We start from the raw sequence: 5,994 nt of genomic DNA on the forward strand, positions 1-5,994 counted from the left end.
AAGAGGTAACTATGGGGAGGAAGTGGGAGGGGAGCTGTTGCATTGTGGTAAACTGTGGTCAATGACATGAGACAAAGTATATGTGAACTGCCATATGGAAAGTGAATTTGCTCTGTAAATCTCTACCCAAATCACAATAAAAAAAAAAGGGAAACAAAGAAAGAAAGAAAACCCCGAGTCATAAAAGAACACTGTTCAATATAGTGCTAAAGATAAGCTCCCTAGGTTGGAAGATACTCAAAACACACAGCAGCCACAACAATGGGCTCAAGCATGCCAATGATGATGAAGGTGGCGCAAGACCAGGCGATGCTGATCTATTGTACACAGGGTCACCGTCAGTCAAAGCCAATGTGACAGCAACTAACAACAACAAACACTTATTAAATGAATCAATGAACAATTAGGAGGAGGGAAGGATGAATGGAAAGCAACCACTGCTTCTTTGTATCTCTGTGCGTTCCTGGCTCATATTATAAAGGACATCACAGCAAGCAGAAGCCAACCCCTTGTACCCCTTTCTCAGCCCTGCCATCGGTAGTCCTCAATCCCATTAAACTGCACAGTATACAACCTGCTTGCAGAATTTTATCTAGTATAACAAACTATGAAAAATGGAAACATTCCTGACCTACTGTACTTATGAAACTTCCAAGCAGGGAAAACAATGCTTTGGCCTGTTCCTTCCCATTATGTCCACCACAAAGGGACACCCTTCCCTTTGAGAACTGTTGTCCTTCCCTTTTTAATAAGACTTGGGGGAGGATCGAGCATAATAGGTCATTAATAACTGTGTATAACAACAGTTGGTGCTCAGTTCCCTTTCATAAAAGAAGTTCAAAAGCACATTGGCTCAAACATCATAATGACCCTGGGAGCTATGAAGGTACAAGCATCATTATCCCCATTTATGGCTAGGGAAAGTAAGGTAAAGAGAGGTTAATTAGCTTGCCCAAGGTCAGACAAGACAAGGAGTGGGCCTAGGATCCAAACCCTTTGCAGTACCTAGTGAGCTCACTTTGGCATCCTAAGAACCTCATCTACACTGGCCTTAAGGGAGATTTTAATTTTCTTCTCTCTACTTTCTGTTGAAGGAGCTCTGGTGGTATAGTGGTTAAGGCACTTGGTTGCTAAGCAAAAGGTCAGTAGTTCAAAACCACTAGCTGCTCAGTGGAAGAAAGATAAGGCAGTCTGCTTCTCTAAAGACTGACAGCCTTGGAAACCCAATGGGGGTTGCGATGAGTTGGAATTTACTCAATGACAGTGAGTTTGGTTTGGTTTTTTCGAGTTTCTGTTGATATGCAGTATGTAACATGGTGCCAGAGCTTGCAGGAGCCCCACTGCCAGGGTGGGAATCCTGACTTTGCCCTTGACTAGCTAGACCTCAAACAAGGCAGTGAACTTTCCTAGGCCTCAGCTTCATACTGTGTAAAATGATAATAACAGTATGCATCCCAGAGACCACATGAGGACTAAATGAGACAACGTATGGAAAACACAGCATTCGTTTCTCATTTTCTAAATGAGCACATGTCACTTGCACAATAAGAAAACCAGCTGCCTGAAAAAAACCCACTCTGGGTTTAGTTTTTACAAGGCAACAGGTGACATATGACTAACAAGCATTTCTGATTCTGCCTGTAAAAACCCCAGGGCCCTGAAGTGACTTGCACCACAAAAGCCTTATTTGGTCCCGACTAACCCATGTTGCCTCTCAGGTGAGCAGAGCAAGTGACACATCTTGCTGACAATGGGATGCCTGGGAAAGGATCTGAAAAGCTGTCAATGGCACCCTGTCCAATGTGGCCAATTCTGGTTCCTGGTGAGCTGACCCTTAGACAGGAAATACCATCTGAGTGCTCCGCTGAGCTTCCTAATTTCAGGCAGCCCAGACCAAGAGAGCAATGCTTTCAAGGTACTGAAGGATTCCTGATGAAGTAATCAAACAGAAGGTGTCCAGAGGGGGCAGCGTGTTCCTAACCAGATACAAAGGGACTGGTTATACTCAACAGGAGACTGGAAGAGAAGTAGGGGTAGGTAACCCTGCCCACAACAGACAGACTCTGATATATGTGTGTGTGTCTGTGTGTGTGTGTGTGTGTGTGTGTGTGTCTCCTTGGTGCACATATGAAGAACAGGAGCAGCAACACTCCAAGGTTACTAAAAAGTCACTGCCGACCAAAGAGGCTTGAACTCATACAGAGATGTGCAGGGAACATGGGGCATCCCACAGTGTAAGGCAAGATGCTAACAGCTAGTAACACTCACTCATTCAACTCAAGAAATGCTTATTGCTTACTTATACACCCAGGGAGAACAAGAAAGCACGATGGAATCTGCAGGACACAGACACACGGACACTTCAATCCTAACAGCCACCCAGGGACTCTGTGTATCTAATAAAAAAACAAACTCACTGCCATGGAGTGGATTCTGATTCAGCAACCCCCATTGGGTTTCTGAGGTGGTAAATCTCTGTCTTCCTTCCGCGGAGCAGCTGGTAGGTCTGAACCGCCAACCTCTGGTTAGCAGTCAAATGCCTTAGGCACGGCACCACCAGAGCTCCTTTGTGGGTCTAATGGGTATTACTTAATTCTCCTAACAGCTCCACAAGTGTTATTAATTTACAGATAGTGAAACCAAGGCAAAGAGCAATTTAGTTATTTGCTGAAGGTCACACAACTCAGAATGGCAGAACCAACATCCAAACCCAGGCAGTCTTAATGCAGAGCTCATGCTCTGATTAAGACCTACACTTCACATTTGCTGAGCATCAAATAATGACCTGGTCAGCACCCACAGCCTGCTCTCAGTGGTCAGGGCTGAAGAGTGAGCAGATCCACCAAGCAAGGGCTGAGCTGTTCTGTGAGCATGGTGAGAGGAGGGACTGTTGTACCTGGTGAGGAATCCACATGAAAGCATTGTCTGAACCTTCATCCACTACTAGAGGGAATGGAAAACGGTACAGCCACCATGGAAAAGTTTGGCAGTTCCTCAAAAAGTTGAACACATGACCCAGAATTCCAATCCTAGGTATATGCTCCAAAGAACTGAAAGCAGGGGAACAAACAGAAATTGATACACCAATGTTCATTGCAGCACTGTACACAATAGTCAAGACGTAGAAACAACACAAGTGTCCATCTACAGAAAAATGGATGAACAAAATGTGGTCTATCTACACAATGGAATATTATTCAGCCATAAAGAGAAATGAAGTTACAACATGGATGAACCTTGAAAACACTACGCTGAGTGAAATTAGACACAAAAGGACAAATATCATAAGATCCCACTTACACGAAATAGGCAAATATATAGAGACTGAAGTTTATTAGATGTTACTAGGAGTGGGGGGAGCTCTGGTAGCATAGTGGCTAAGGCACTTGACTGCTAACCAGAAGGCTGGCGGTTCAAACCCACCAGCCACTCCTCGGAAGGAAGGTTGGGCAATCTACTTCCGTAGTGATACTGCCTCGGAAACCCAAGGAGGGGTCGCTATGAGTCGGGGCCGACTCGACGGCACACAACAACAACAACAACAACAACTAGGAGTGGGGGGTGAGGGAAGAGGAGTCTTTGCTTAGGGGACACCAAGTTTCTGTCAGTGGTGGTAGAGTAATTTGGGAAGGGATAATGGCAATAGTTGTACAACATAATGAATATAACCAATGTCACTGAACATGTAAAAAATGTTGAATTGGTAAATGTTTGTTACATATAGTTTTACCATAATAAAACTATTTAAAAAAAAAAAAGGTCTGATGAAAAGACAGTGGCAGGGTTAGAATTCCTGGGTTCTAGTTTTAGATGCTACAAGATACCCAGACAAGTCAACCAACACTTCATGGGTTTCACACTTTGTGCAGGGCTGCAATGGAGATGCTATAAGGGATGCAAAGATGAACCCAATAGAGATCCTGGTCTCAGGAAGCTTAGAGTCATGAGCATTTTGGAGCTAAAATAGAGATACAAAATGACAAGTGCCATATGAAAATACAGAAATGATATGGGACGTCAAGGAGGAACCCAGCCTCTTGGGGCCCCAGGGGCCCACCATAAAAGGAGGGGGGCTGACCCACATACCTTCAAGGTCTTTGCACTCTGACACATTCTCTGATGGCACAGATTTGGAAGGGCAGGGAAGTCAAGTTTAATTCTGGTTAATGGCTCAAGTTCATGGCCACAGAGTTGTTCTCCCAACCACCATTAGAACAGTCTCAATTTCTTTGTGCAACATCTTACAACAGAGGCAGGGCAATAGTGTTCCAATTTAAATAATGCAGCTAGATACAGGAACAAAATCCAGTGTGTTCTGCCCTCCTCCACCTCTCACTGGTGTTTAAACCCACAAACCCTCTTCCATCAGGGATGTGGGTTCTCTTCTATGAGGATGTTGTTTATTACATGGAGACTGCGCCAAGTTAAATCCTAAGGTCCACAAGAACATAAGCTCAAAAGCAGCATCGTACCTTATTCGTGTCTGTATTCCTAGTGTCTAGCATAACACCTGATACACAACAGATGCTGAATAAGGTTTGCAGAATTAAACCTGAACATGGTCATGTCTAGAAATTCTCTTCTAAACATGTAAGCGTCAGTCTGTGTTCACCAAAGTCCCTGGGTGGTACAAAAATGGTTAACACATACAGCTGCTAACTGAAAGGCAGGAGGTTTGAGTTCAACCAGAGGTACCTTGGAAGAAAGGCCTGGTGATCTACTTCCAAAAAATCAATCATTGAAAACCCTATAGAACTGGTGACAAACAATAAAATAAACTCATCTCCTCCCAAAAGATACCATCTTGAGAGGAATTCAGAAGGGAGGCTGAATCCTGAAAGAATTGAGTCATACAAGGTAAAGGGTTACCTAAAGAGGAAAAAATAACTTATGGCATGGTAGGTAAGACATTTGGCTGCTAACCAGAAGGTCAGCAGTTCAAACCCACCAGCTACTCTGCAGGAGGAAGATGAGGCAATCTACTTCCGTAGAGATTTACAGCCTTGGAAACCCAACGGGGGGTTGCTATGAGCCGGAATTTACTTGACGGCAATGGGCTCTTATGCTTCAAACTGAATTGAACTAAAACTGCTTTCCCCCTCTCTCTACTCTATAAAGAAGGAGAAATAAAGAAGCTGTTTATTCTTTGCTGCTCCCACCCCCCATGAAAAAGAAAACCCTATACAACAACATAGCTATGCTCTGATACACATGGGATCACCACGACTCGAAATCAACTCAACAGCAACTGGCTGACTGGCTGCATTCCTTAAAGTTTTATTCTACAGTTCTCAGCCTCTCCCAAAGGGAATAAACTAGTTCCACCTTTTCTACTTGTTCTGTTACCACCCTGGTCCCACAAGCCACCATCATCTCTTGCCCAGCAGCTACAACTATCTGTCTCCCAACTGGTAACCCTGCTTCTACCTTTGTGCTTACAATCTCATCTCCATACAGCAACCAGAGTGATCTCTTTAACCTTAAGTTAGATGGCATGATCTGCCTGCTTAAGATCCCACAATGGCTTTCAACTACACTTGTGATTAAAATACAAATGCTTTTTCACAACCTTCAAATTCTTACATGTCCTGGTCCCTACGTTCACAGCCCTTGCCACAACTGAAATCATTCTGTTCACTTGTTTCCATGCTTATTGTCTGTTTCGCCACTTCTTTAGAATGTCAGCTCCAGCAGGGCAGGGGCAATGTTCGGCTTCTTCATTACTGTATCCTCAGTGCTTGAAAGGGTGTCTGGCCCATGTTAAGTGCTCAATGTGTATTCAATGAATGAATGAATATCCATCTCACAGAGGTGGCTTATAAAGATTACTTACTCCACCAGGAAACCTGAATTGGTGTACTGGCATTTAACAGCCAGAACTACCACTTGTAATTCAAAGTCCTGCTTTAAATCAGAGAAAGCTATTGATATCTCTGGACAGTCTAATGACACAAGAGATCAGTTATCACTTGGAGTTTCGAGCCAGGAACTAGT

This window comes from Orycteropus afer, unplaced genomic scaffold, assembly GCF_000298275.1.
Source record: "Orycteropus afer afer isolate SDZICR_OR568_19922 unplaced genomic scaffold, OryAfe1.0 scaffold00094, whole genome shotgun sequence".
Classification (NCBI taxonomy): domain Eukaryota; kingdom Metazoa; phylum Chordata; class Mammalia; order Tubulidentata; family Orycteropodidae; genus Orycteropus; species Orycteropus afer.